The following is a 14041-nucleotide window of genomic DNA, read 5'->3' as shown; positions in this document are numbered from 1 at the left end:
CCCATCTCATTTCTTATTCGGGTTATTTGCTTTCTCTGTTGTTTTTCTTTTGTCACTTTGGCCAGTGGTTTATCAATTTTGTTAATTTTTTCAAATAACCAGCTTTTGGTCTTGTTAATTCTTTCAATTGTTTTTCCATTTTCTATTTCGTTGAATTCTGCTGTAATTTTTATTATTTGCTTTCTTTTCATGCCTGAGGGTTTCTTTTGTTGCTCTCTTTCTATTTGTTCAAGATGTAGGGATAATTCTTTGATTTTGGCCCTTTCTTCTTTTTGTATGTGTGCATTCATTGATATAAATTGACCTCTGAGTACCACTTTCTCTATGCCCCAAAGGTTTTGATAGGAAGTGTTTTCATTCTCATCGGATTCTATGAGTTTCTTTATTTCCCCCCTTAATGTCTCCTATAACCCAGTCTTTTTTGAGCAGGGTATTCTTGAGCTTCCAAGTGTTTGATTTTTTTTCATTGCTTTTTCTGTTATTGATTTCTACTTTTATGGCCTTATGGTCAGAGAAGATGCTTTGTAATATTTCAATGTTTTGGATTCTGCTAAGGCTTGCTTTGTGACCTAATTTGTGGTCTATTCTAGAGAATGTTCCATGTGCACTAGAAAAGAAAGCATACTTAGCTGCTGTTGGGTGGCATGTTCTGTATGTGTCTATAATGTGAGGGTGGTTTATTTTAGCATTCAGATCTTCCATGTCTTTATCGAGCTTCTTTCTGGATGTCCTGTCCTTCATCGAAAGTGGTGAGTTGAAGTCTCTTACTGTAATTGTGGAATTGTCTATCTCATTTTTCAATGCTGTTAGAGTTTATGTATCTTGCAGGCCTGTCATTTGGTGCATGAATATTTAATGTGGTTATATCCCCCTGGTGTATTGTCCTTTTAATCATTATATAGTGTCCTTCCTTATGCCTTCTGATGGATTTAACATTAAAGTCTATTTTGTTAGAAATTAATATTGCCACTCCTGCTCTTTTATGATTGTTGTTTGCTTGACATATTTTTTCCATCCTTTCAGTTTTAGTTTGTTTGTGTCTCTAAGTCTAAGGTGTGTCTCTTGTAGGCAGCATATAGATGGATCATGTTTTTTGATCCATTCTGCCACTCTCTGTCTCTTTATTGGTGCATTTAGTCCATTTACATTCAGGGTAATTATTTTATTTATTTTTTTATGAATTTAGTGCTATCATTTTGATGTCTTTTTTTTGTGTGTTGTTGACAGTTTCTTTTTCCCACTTAATTTTTTGTGCTGAGTAGTTTATCTTTATATATTGTCTTTTCATCTTATTCGTTGTCGTTGATTTCATTTCTGCTGAGTCTCTATTTTTTTCTTATACTTTATTTTGATGTGTAGGATAGCTTGTCTCCTTTGTGGTTACCTTAATATTTACCCCTATTTTTCTAAATGTAAACCTATCTTTTATTTCTTTGTTTCGCCTTGTCTTCCTCTCCGTATGAAAGATCTGTGACTACATTTCTTAGTCCTTCTCCATTTTTTTAGTGTTGTCTTCTTTTACGTAATAACATTGCTGTTTCCCTGTTTTGAGCGTTTTTTATCTTGATTTATTTTTGTGATTTCCCCATCTGGGGTGACATCTGGTTGCTCTGTCCAGTGTTCTAGGCTTGGGTTGATACCTGATATTATCGATTTTCTAACCAAAGAACTCCCTTTAGTATTTCTTGTAGTTTTGGTTTGGTTTTTACAAATTCCCTAAACTTTGGCTTATCTGGAAGTGTCCTAATTTCACCTTCATATTTGAGAGACAGTTTTGCTGGATATATGATTCTTGGCTGGCAATTTTTTTCCTTCAATTCTTTATATAAGTCATCCCATTGTCTTCTTACCTGCATAGGTTTTGCTGAGTAGCCCGAGCTTATTCTTATTGACTCTCTTTTGTAGGTGACTTTTTGTTTATCCCTAGCTGCTCTTAAAATTCTCTCTTTATCTTTGGTTTTGACAAGTTTGATTATAATATGTCTTGATGACTTTCTTTTAAGATCTACCTTATGTGGAGTTCAATGAGCATCTTGGATAGATATCTTCTCCTTTTTCATTATATCAGGAAATCTTTCTGGCAACAAATCTTCAACAATTCTGTCTGTATTTTCTGTTATCCCTCCCTATTCTAGTACTCCAATCACTCGTAGGTTATTTCTCTTGAGAGAGTCTAACATGATTCTTAAGATTTCTTCATTTTTTAAAATTCTTTTGTCTGATTTTTCTTCAAATATATTGGTGCCAAGTGCTTTATCTTCACGTCCACAAGTTCTGCCTTCCACTTGCTCAAGTCTTCTCCTCTGACGTTCTATTGAATTGCCTAATTCTGTAATTTTATTGTTAATCTTCTCAATTTCTGATTGCTGTCTGTCTATGGATTTTTCCAGCTTATTAAATTTTTCATTATATTCTCAAATAACCTTTTTAATTTCTTCAACTTCTTTATCTGTGTCTTTCTTGGCTTATTCTGCGTATTGCCTCATTTCCTTCCTGATATCTTGAAGGGTTCTGTATATTAATCTTTTGTATTCTGCATCTGGTAATTACAGGAAGGCACTTTCATCTTGAAGATCCCTTGATTCTTTGTTTTGAGAGCTTGGTGAAGTTATCATGATCTGTTTCTTTATGTGATTTGATAGTGACTTTTGTCTCTGGACCATCTATAAGTTATTGTATTAGTTTATTTTATGTTTGCTAACTGTGTCCTAGGTTCTTGCTTTGTTTTGTTTTGCCATACCCAAATGGGTTGGTTGAGGGAGCTACCTTGATCATTTTCAACTTTGAAGCTCTGACGTCCTGTCTCCAGATGGTTAGAGCTGTTATCAGGTATATCAGTCTAGGAGTCCATTCTCTTTTCTTGTATGGATTCAGCTCAGATGTCCAGGTAGCTGGCCATCAAGTGTGTGGTACAGGCTCTGTCCTACAGTCTTAGCAGGGCAGGGTTGATTGGTGTAGGTACTGGTATCTGGTTGCAGCAGGGGGTCACGCTCTGAACAAGGTGTGGGCTGAGAATTGTCCCCCAAGTGTCTCTGAGGGAAGCACGTCCCTTTTCTCTAGAGTGTACAGGTGGGTCAGTTCCGCAGACAGACCATGGGCACCCAAAGTTTTTAGTTGTAAATCTTGGGAGGTACCAGTTATACTTTGATCACTATAATGGGTGGCTGGGTGACCTGAGTGGAGCCACTAGTCCATAGGCCCCTGATGTGGGTAGGTAAGGACCTTGTTTAATAAGCAAAGTGGTGCCAAACATCAAACACCCACCTCTCCACCGCATAGCTGAAACAGTTGTAGTCTGCCACCAAAGGCCTATTCTCCTGAAATAGGCCCACACAGGTCCATGCAGGGGGGAAAGGTACTCAAAGTCCATGGACCATTTATGTGTGGACAGAAGCCGCTTCTTTCCTTAGAGCCACCAGTTAGTGGAGCTGGCAAATTATCTTTTCCCCCAGTTGCCAATTTATTCTTTCTCCAAGGCTGGGAGGATGGCTCTAGGTGGTCAACAGAGCCTCTCTCAGGCCCAGGGAAATCAGCCACTGAGCCAGCTTAGGAGCCGGGGGTGGGGGGGGTGCAGTAAAATATACTCAAGTACTTAGCTTTTGCCGAGAGTGCCATTCTTCTCTGGTCCCGGAGATGTGAGTAGGCTGTGTGGCTGGCTGCTTCTCCCTGTGGAAACCGTGGCCGAACGTGAATACCAGCCCGCTGCTGCTCCCAGAAATGGTGCCTGAGGGCTCCCCATGATTCAGGTCTGGTAACTCCTCTTCTCTTCTGAACCATCTCTTCCTCCCCCTGCTGCTCAGTTCATTTTCTAAGTTTGCCTTTGATGTTCAGGGCTCCTAGCTTGTCATAAATATACTCATTTCACTTGTTTTTTGGGGTCTTTGCTGTAAAAGGGCTCACTGGACACGTCTATTTTGCCATCTTTGCCCCACCTCCTGAAATTCTTTTAACACCAGTCTTTTCAGATATATATTTTTTAAACAGTTTTTTGAGATACAATGCACAAGCCATAAAATTCACCCTTTAAGTGTACAATTCAGAATTTTTTAAGATATTCACTAGTGTTGTGCAACTATCCCGCTATCTACTTTTATCTAATTTTAGAATATCTTCATTACTCCTAAAAGAAACTCCATACCCATCAACCATCACTTCCTACCCTCTACTCACTTCCTGCAGCCACTAAATTAAAATAAAGTAAAATAAAAATAAAACAAACATGTTGCCATCGAGTCATTCCAACTCATAGTGACCCTTATAGGACAGAGTATAACTGCCACATAGGGTTTCCAAGGAGCACCTGGTAGATTCAAACTGCTGACCTTTTGGTTAGCAGCCATACCTCTTAACTAGTGCACCACCAGCAACCAATAATTTCTTTTCTGTCACTATACATTTGCCTATTCTGGACATTTCATATACATGGAATTATGCAATGGCCTTTGGTGACTGGCTTCTTTCACTTAGCATAATGTTTTCAAAGTTCACCCATAATATAGCATGTATCAATATTTCATTCCTTTTCATTTCCAGATCATATTTTAAGGCTATACCACATTTTGTTTACCCATGCCTCAGTTGAAGGACATTGGGGTTGTTTCCACTTTTTGGTATTATGAATAATGCTGCTATAAACATTTGTGTACAATTTTTTATATGGACATACCATTTCATTTCTCTTGGATAGATACATAGGAGTAGAATTGTTGAGTCATATGGTAACTCTGCGATTAATTCACGAAGAACTACCAGACTGGTTTTCAATACAGCATTTCTTAAAAGTGAGATTATCTCATCTTAATGAGAATCAAACAGTACCATTTACTGAGTGTTTTCCATGAGTCCAATTGAACACTTTACATGGATATTCCTCTTGTAATCTTCCCAATAATGTTATGAGTGAGGAGGTACTAGTCACCGCCTCTTTTATAGGTGAGAAGTTGAGGGATAACAAAGTTATGTACTTTGCCTCAGGTTGCGTATTAGTCAGTATCACTTTGTGAGCTGGGAAACAAATACTTCCCACCTAAAACCAAACCAGTTGCTGTTGAGTCAGTTCTGACTCATAGTGACCTTATGAGACAGAGTAGAACTTCTCCATAGGGTTTCCAAGGAGCAACCAGTGGATTCGAACTGCTGAGCTTTTCGTTAGTAGCCGAACTCTTAACCACCGCGATCCCAGGGCTCCCACTTCGCACTTAACAACCACTAATGTCTCCAGATGATAAGTATCTGGTATTTTTCTTACATTCAGTATGTATTTCTAAAGGAAACTTTAGCATAAAAAACGCCACTAGCATCCATTTGTCCTGCAGAACACTTATTATCAATTGATAGAACTCCAGTATTTTCTGAAACGTAGTCTAGTCTCGTAACTATTGTTTTAATATAACACCCTAAAAACTATCTTCCCAATTAATTATAAATGTTCAACATCAAACTAACTTAGAAAAGGACAAAGCTGCTTTAAATTTAAAAGGGATAAGAGTTTGAAAATGATATCAGAGTCCATACCTTAATCAATGGTTGTAAATTTCTATGTTCAGTAAACTTGCTTTTGGACAACATAAGCAAAGCTGAACATAAATTGTTTTTAAATCTCAGAAATATGTTCAAATAATCTGATGACCTAACTAGTCAAAATAAATTAGAAACATACACATAAACCTAAAAAAGAGGGTGCAAAACTTTATATATAAAATGCTTTAATTGTTGTAAAAATTAAATAATTATTTGTGTGCAAATGTGATACACAGCAAGTATTTCCAAAGGTTTTTTCTGGCTGATGAGAAATCATGGTAGGTTTTTGTTTGTTTTAGTTATTCTCATTTTCTACTTTTTCTTTAAAATACTTGGATTATTATGGGATAACAGAAATATTACTTATGTAATTTAAAAAAACAGATAACAACTGGGTATTTAGTATTTGCCAAGCATTGTTTAAACACTTTCCATGTATTAAAAAGTATTAACTCACTTAATATTCTTTTTTTATTATTATTGTGCTTTAGGTGAAAGTTTACAGCTCAAGTTAATTTCTCGTACAAAAATTTATACACATATTGTTTTGTGACATCAGTTGCAATCCCCACAATGTGACAGCACACTTCCCCTTTCCACCCCGGGTTCCCTGTGTCCATTCAACCTGTTTGCGTCCCTTCCCACCTTCTCATCCTGCCTCTGGACAGGAGTCTGATAACATGTCCAAAATATGTGAGATGAAGTCTCGCCATTCTTGCTTCTAAGGAGCATTCTGTCTGTACTTCTTCCAAGACAGTATTACTAATACATAAAAAATCAATACTGGAAATATTGTTTTCGAACAGTACTTTGTTTTAACAATTTGTTTTTGATCAACTGATTCAGAATAAATATATCTGGGGTGAGGTAAGGGGCATGTGAAGTGGAGAAGTAGGTTTCAAGGACAAGGTATTTTTTGAGCCAAATCCTAGAAAATGAATAACTGTTCTGGCAGGTCGGGGGTGGGGCTTCGTGGCAGAGAATGGGGTGGTGAAGGCATTCCAAGTAGAATACATTACCCATAAAAAGAATGAGCTCTTGGGAATTGCAAGTTTTTACACGAGTGGAATTTAGGGTCTGAGGGAGTATGTGACCAAAAATGGGACAGGAGACATAGGCAGGAGCAGATCACAGAGGTCTGTTGTATGCCATGCTAAGTTCAGACATATGCTGTGCTAAGTTCAGGCATCGCAAACTGTTTTTCCCGAAACTATTTTACCTGGTGGTTTCAACTGCATGCCAATATACCTTTTGCCAGAGTTTCCAATGGAAACAAAACAAAGCAAGACACATTTAATTTACCTTCCTCTGGGAGGCGGGGCAGTCACTGGAATTTGCTGAGCACTGAGAGATGGAATAGCTAGAACTCCTAAACGATGAAATGGGGTGGGGTGGGGTGGGGTGGGGTAGGGAAACAGGGTCAAAGGCAGATTGTGACACTGAGGCCTTAAGTATCAGTGCTAGTAGGGATGGACTTTCCTCTTAAGGCCCAAATGTAGAAACAGAGATATACTCTTCCTGGAGGGTTGCTGTCACCTACTGGCAATGAAGGGTGAGACAACAGTGTATGTTTTAATGGCTGAAAAATCTGTTCAGCCTAGATTTTTCCACACCTACACTAAAAAAAAAAAATTTTTTTTTTCACACTGCCTGGAGAACTCTGCCTTCCTGTTCTGAGGCTCAGGTTCCCTAACTCCCTTCCTCATGCCCTACACTCTGGAGGTAGGAGCCAGGTATTGTTTAGGTCTGAATTCCCAACAGCCAGCAGAGTGCCTAGCCCTCAAAAACAAAACAAAACAAACTAAAAATGAGTGGGAATGGAATATAATTCTCAGGTAGTAAGTAAGAGCTAGATCTATTTTTTTCCATCTTCGCTGCCATCATCACCCTGGTCCAAGGCATCATTAACTGTTCCTTGGTTTACTGCAGCAGCCTTCTAGTCTCCCTGCTTCCATACTTGACCCCAGCAGCCAGAATGATCCTCCTAAACTGCAAGCCAAATCAAGTTGTCATACTGAAAACCCTCCATTGGCTTCTCAGTGTGGTCAGAGGAAAAGGCAGAATCTTTACCATGAACTACACAAGGATTCTAAGGCACCCAAGTACCTTTAGGACTTCAACTTCTACCACTCCATCTTGTACATTCTGTTCCAGCCATGCTGGCCTAATTGCTCTTGCTAGAACACACTAGGAATATTCCTGCCTCAGGCCTTTGCATTTGCTATTGCCCACCCTAGAATGCCCTTTCCTCGGTATCCACATGGCTCTCAACCACTTCCTGTCTGTGCTCATGTGTCACTTCATCAGTGAGTCCTTCTCTCTTCACCATAAATTTAAATATAGCAACATTCTTCATTGATGCTGTTGCTTTGCTTTATTGTTCTTCACAGCACTTACCACCAACTTATATATAATTATTTGTTCATGGTGTCTCTTCTCATTAGAATATATGCCCCAGGAATATGTGGACCTTTTTTGGTTGGCTCCTATACCCCCAGCGTCTTTGCTGAAGCCATCCAGTTGTGGTATTTCTGTTATAGCAGCACTAGATGACTAAGATAGGTGCTCAATAAAATTGAGCACATGGTAGGTGCTGTCGTGGATTGAACTGTGTCCCCCCAAAATGTGTCAACTTGGTTAGACCATGATTCGTAGTATTGTGTGTTTGTCCTCCATTTTGTGATCTTCCTATGTATTAGAAATCATAAGCTCTGTCTGTGGCTAAAGAGGATTAGGGTGGGATGTAACACCTTTGCTCAGGTCACATCCCTGATCCAATGTAAAGGGAGTTTCCCTGGGGTGCAGCCTGGACCACCTTTTATCTTACAAGAGATAAAAGGAAGGGTAGGCATGCAAAGGGTTGGGGACCTCATACAACCAAGAAAGCAGTGCCGGGAGCAGAGTGCATCCTTTAGACGTGGGGTTCTTGTGCGGAGAAGCTCCTAGTCCAGGGAAAGACCGATGCCAAGGACTTTCCCCTAGAGCCAACAGAGAGAGAAAGCCTTCCCCCGGAGCTGAGGCCCTGAATTTAGACTTCGATCCTACTAGACTGTGAGAAAATAAATTTCTCTTTGCTGAAGCCATCCAGTTGTGGTATTTCTGTTATAGCAGCACTAGATGACTAAGATAGGTGCTCAATAAAATTTTTGTTGAATGAAATGATTAATAAATAATCTTTTTATACTAATATTATGTTTCTTCCTTTTTTTTTTTTTTTACCAAATCTTTGATAATAATGAAAATAGTATGTATTACAGGCTTACTTCATGCCAGGCATAATGCTAAGCACTTTACATGGAGTATAAAATTTATTTTCATTTATGTTGTTGTTGTTGTTAGGTGCTGTAGATTCGGTTCCGACTCAGCGGCCCTACGTACCACAGAACGAAACACTGCCCCGTCCTGTGCTGTGCTCACAATCATTGTTATGTTTGAGCCCATTGTTGTAACCATTGTGTCAGTCCATCTCATTGAAGGTTTTCCTCTTTTCTGCTGACCCTGTACTTTACCAAGCGTGATGTCCTTCTCCAGGGACTGATCCCTCCTGACAACATGCCCAAAGTATGTAAAACACAGTCTTCCCATCCTTGCTTCTAAGGAGCATTCTGGTTGTACTTCTTCCAAGGCAGATTTGTTCATTCTTTTGGCAGCCCATGGTATATTCAATATTCTTCACCAACACCACAATTCAAAGGCGTTGATTCTTCTTTGGTCTTCCTTATTCATTGTCCAGCTTCCACATGCATATGATACGATTGAAAATACCATGGCTTGGGTCAGGTGCACTTTAGTCTTCAAGGTGACATCTTTGCTTTTCAACACTTTAAAGAGGTCCTTTGCAGCAGATTTGTTCAATGAATGGGTCTTTTGATTTCTTGACTGCTGCTTCCATGGCTGTTGTTTGTGGATCCAAGTAAAATGAAATCCTTGAGAAACTCAAACTTTTCTCCATTTTTCATAATGTTGCTTATTGGTCCAGTTGTGAGGATTTTTGTTTTCTTTATATTGAGGTGTAATCCATACTGAAGGCTGTGGTCTTTGATCTTTGTCAATAAGTGCTTCAAGTCCTCTTCACTTTCGGCAAGCGAGGTTGTGTCATCTGCATAATGCAGGTTGTTAATGAGTCTTCCTCCAATTCTTATGCCCTGTTCTTCTTCATATAGTCTAGCTTCTCGTATTATTTGTTCAGCATACAGATTAAATAGGTATGGTGAAAGAATACAACCCTGACGCACACCTTTCCTGACTTTAAACCAATCAGTATCCCCTTGTTCTGTCCTAACACCTGCCTCTTGATCTACGTAGAGGTTCCTCATGAGCACAATAAAGTGTTCTGGAATTCCCATTCTTCACAATGTTATCCATAATTTGTTAGGATCCACACGGTGAAATGCCTTTGTGTAGTCAATAAAACACAGGTAAACATCCTTCTGGCATTCTCTGCTTTCAGCCAGGATCCATCTGACGTCAGCAATGATATCCCTGGTTCCACATCCTCTTCTGAATCCGGCCTGAATTTCTGGCAGTTCCCTGTTGATATATTGCTACAGCTGCTTTTGAATGATCTTCAACAAAATTTTGCTTGCATGTGATATTAATGGTATTGTTCGATAATTTCCACATTTGGATGGATCACCTTTCTTGGGAATAGGCATAAATATGGATCCCTTCCAGTTGGTTGGCCAGGTAGCTGTCTTCCAAATTTCTTGGCCTAGACAAGTGAACACTTCTAGCGTTGCATCCATTTGTTGAGACATCTCAATTGATATTCCATCAATTCCTGGAGCGTTGTTTTTCACCAGTGCCGTCAGAGCAGCTTGGCCTTCTTCCTTCAGCACCATTGGTTCCTGATCATATGCTACCTTTGAAATGGTTGAATGTCTACCGTCTGTGCAAAGAGACAATGGAAAAGCTCAAAATCATCAGTAAGAACAAGGCAGGGGCCGACTGTGGAACAGACCATCAATCGCTCATATGCAAGTTCAAGTTAAAACTGAAGAAAAAGAGAACAAGTGGATGAGAGCCAAAGTAGGACCTTGAGTATATCCCACCTGAATTTAGAGGCCATCTCAAGAATAGATTTGATGTGTTGAATACTAATGACTGAACACCAGATGAATTGTGGAGTGACATCAAGGACCTCATACATAAAGAAAGCAAGAGGTCATTAAAAAGAAAGAAAAGACCAAAATGGATGTCAGAGGAGATTCTGAAACTTGCTCTTGGACATAGAGTAGCTAAAGGAAAAGGAAGAAACAATGAAGTAAAAGAACTGAGCAGAAGATTTCAAAGGGCATCTCGAGAAGACAAAGTAAAGTATTATAATGACAGGCGCAAAGAGGTGGAGATAGAAAACCAAAAGCATTTCTAAAGCTGAAAGAACTGAAGAAAAACTTCAAGTTGCAGTAGTGAAGGATTCTACCGGGAAAATATTAAAGGATGCAGGAAGCATGAAAAGAAGATGGAAGGAATACACAGAGTCATTATTATTTTCACTCATAGAGCCCGCATACTCTGTGCCAAGCGCTCGGGCTGCCAGCCGCGCAGGAACTCCTCGGGCAGAGACATAGGCACATAAGCCGCCCCTGAGAGACTAGGCTAGCGCGGCCCTCCCGGGGAATGGTGCAGTTTCCCGTTCTTCCCAGCGGGGGCGCAGTGGACCCGGAGACCAGCCCGGCTGGGAGGCGGAGGCGAGGGCACCGCCTGGCTCAGACCCTCTTCGGCCGACTTAGGGCGCATGCTCCACCCTGGCCCCTTGACTCCTCGCCCCGGCGGCGCTCGGCGGGGGCGGAGCCTTCGTGGTACTTCCAGGTCGTTGGCAGCTCTGATGGGCGGCGCGGGTAGGCCAGGGACCCGCCTCCCGGGGGAGCCGCCTCTGGTCCCTACAAATCCACTCACAGCGCCCCGGCCACAGTGAGTGGACACAGGGACCCCGGACAGCTGCCACGTACAGCAGCTCCAGGTGAGTGCAGGTCCTGGCCGCGCCACCAGTTGCGGATGCGGCGTAGGAGCCCACGCCCGGCCTCTCTGCACGGGCTCTGCGGGGAGGCCGCGCGCTGTCCCCAGATGCTCAGTCCCTGCGACCCTGAGCCTGTGCAGGGCCCTCTGCTCCTGGAGCCGGGTGGGTCTTGCATGGGGTAGCTATTGGTGCCTTTTCTGCGGCAGGTGGCCCAAGGCACCTCCCAAGGACCCAGGAAGACAGAGCTCTCAGGTTTCCTGGGTACTAGCAGTCGCCAGTCAGCGAAACTGCCCAGGTCCCCGAATTGCGGGGCCACCTGGGATTTCTGATTCCCAGCTCTCCTCCTTTTTGATCCTCTCCTCTCGTTAGCTACCGCAGCCAGCCTGTCTTGCCTGTCTTAACTCATTAGCCAAGGGCGTGCCTGAGAGCTTACTTTGGCAACAGTCCTGAATAAAATCCCGCAATACAGCTATTTAACCTGATGAGATTTTGCTTTGGGTACTTAACTTGGGTGAACCTCAGATTCCAAATAAGATTGGGTTTAACAGTACTGCTGGAGGAGGAATTTACATAGTAAATGAGAAGCGCTGCTTGCGGTGTCTGGCACAAAGCAAGAGCTTAAGTAGGAGCAGCCGCCACCGTTGTTGTTACTACAAAGCTAAATGGTAAGCTGCTTTGGTGTCTTTCTTCAGCCACGAACTGGTGGACCTCCCCTACCCTATTTTTCAAGGTCTGTAGGCTCTTAGCTAAGTCTTGGAGGTACAAAGTTGAATCAACACGGCCTCTGTCCTCCTGAGCTGGGATAAAATGAGAGCAGACAGGCACAACGTAGAAAGACCTGGGATGAAGGTGCTAAAACCCGAAACGGTGGAGTCAATTCTGACTCATAGTGACCCTATAGGACAGGGTAGAACTGCCCCATAGAGTTTCCAAGGAGCACCTGGTGGATTCAAACTGCCAACCTTTTGGTTAGCAGTGGTAGCACTTAACCACTACACCACCAGGGTTTCCAAAGGTACTTTTAAAAGAGCCCAGAAAAGGACACCAGGCCCAGCCTGGGGTAAGAGGACCAGAGAACATCCCTGGAGGGAGCTTTTTCTCCTTTGAATTTCTCACTTATCAGCGTTATAAGACCTGCTTGACGAATATGTTGAGAAATGTGGCCAGTGTTGTGTTGGGAGGAGAATTAATTCAGTGACCCATTTGCCTTTGAGTAACATCAGCTGTTAACTCTCATGAAAATTCCTCTGGCCAGCTGGTCCAAGTTCTGTAGGCTAGGTGCTACGTCGAAAGCAGCTACTGCCAAATGTTATTCTAACTTGTCATAACCTTTAATTTTTCCATTTCAATCTACTCCTTATTCCCTAATAATAATGAAGTTTTGGGAGGTGGTATTTATGGTAACAGGTAACCTGGGGCTGTGCAACTCTTCCCAACTACCATAAAGAAATAAAAACTTGTGAGTAAAAGCTTTGGGCTTCCCTGCCAACACAGACTCAAGACCACATTCCTTCTGTCAAGAAGTTCGAGGGTCACAACTGCTCAGAGAAATAACTTTAGGAGAGAATCAATTCCCTTTTTTATAGATTTAATTTTTAGAGCAGCTTTAGTTTTATAGAAAAGTTGTACAGAAAGTACAGGGTTCCCAAATATCCCCTGACCCATTGGCCACTGTTTCTGTTACTGTTTTTGTTGTTGTTAATTGCCGTTGAGCCGATCCTGACTCACGGTGACCCTGTGTGTTATAGAGTGTAACTGCTCCATGGGGTTTTCTTGCATAGGATTTTATTGGCTATAATCTTAATGAAAGGCAGAGCATCAGGCCTTTTCTTCCAAGGTGCCACTGGGTGGGTTCAACCTTTGGCTAGCAGTTGAGTGCAAACAGTTTGTGCTAGGTAGAGTCCTTCTCCTATTATAACATCTTGCATCCATGTAGTACATTTGTTACAATTGATGAACCAATATTGACGTGTTATTATTAACTAAAGTCCGTAGTTTATATTAGGGTTCATGGTTTGTGTTATACAGTCCTATGGATTTTGACAAATGGGTAATATACAGAATAGTTTCACGGCCCTAAAAGTGCCCTGTGTTCCACCTATAGTCAATTCACTTTTAACATCTGAAAACCAATTTATTTACATGCAGACCTAATTAAAGACATGGAATATCAGTTTAAATACAAGTCACAGAGCCCTGGTGGCACAGCGGTTAAGAGTTTGGCTGCTGACCAAAAGGTTGGCAGTTCAGATCCACCAGCTGCTTTTTGGTAACCCAATGGGGCAGTTCTGCTGTGTCCTATAGGGTCTCTATGCTTTGGAATCCACTTGATGGATACGGTTTGGTTATTGAGGTATAATTAACATATAATTTAAAAACAAAAGTTGCCTTCTAGTTAACTCGGATTCATTGTGACCCCGTGTATGTCACAGTAGAACTGTGCTCCGTAGGATTTTCAGTGGCTGATTTTTTCGGGAGTAGATCACCAGGCCTTCCTTTCAAGTCTACCTCTGGGTGGACTCGAACCTCCAACCTTTCAGCTAGCAGCTGAGCACATTAACT

General features: G+C 41.4%; 3 protein-coding genes across 3 annotated transcripts in view; all 3 read left to right on the top strand.

Annotated features, from left to right (window-relative positions):
- The first annotated feature begins 11398 nt into the window (after window positions 1–11398).
- The window catches only part of LOC126059966 (lysosomal acid lipase/cholesteryl ester hydrolase-like), a 136187-nt gene continuing 133544 nt past the window's right edge, over window positions 11399–14041 (top strand). The window contains exon 1 of the mRNA XM_049856034.1: window positions 11399–11482. The gene's annotated coding sequence lies outside the window, so the exon portion shown is untranslated. The remainder of the gene's footprint in view (window positions 11483–14041) is intronic.
- LOC126059963 (lysosomal acid lipase/cholesteryl ester hydrolase-like) overlaps window positions 11399–14041 on the top strand; it is an 89332-nt gene continuing 86689 nt past the window's right edge. The window contains exon 1 of the mRNA XM_049856031.1: window positions 11399–11482. The gene's annotated coding sequence lies outside the window, so the exon portion shown is untranslated. The remainder of the gene's footprint in view (window positions 11483–14041) is intronic.
- Window positions 11399–14041, top strand: part of LOC126059962 (lysosomal acid lipase/cholesteryl ester hydrolase-like) — a 40363-nt gene continuing 37720 nt past the window's right edge. Inside the window, exon 1 of the mRNA XM_049856030.1 lies at window positions 11399–11482. The gene's annotated coding sequence lies outside the window, so the exon portion shown is untranslated. The remainder of the gene's footprint in view (window positions 11483–14041) is intronic.

This window comes from Elephas maximus, chromosome 16 (assembly GCF_024166365.1).
Source record: "Elephas maximus indicus isolate mEleMax1 chromosome 16, mEleMax1 primary haplotype, whole genome shotgun sequence".
Taxonomy (NCBI): domain Eukaryota; kingdom Metazoa; phylum Chordata; class Mammalia; order Proboscidea; family Elephantidae; genus Elephas; species Elephas maximus.
The sequence above is the reverse complement of the archived record's forward strand: the minus strand, read 5'-3'. Positions and strand labels throughout refer to the sequence as shown.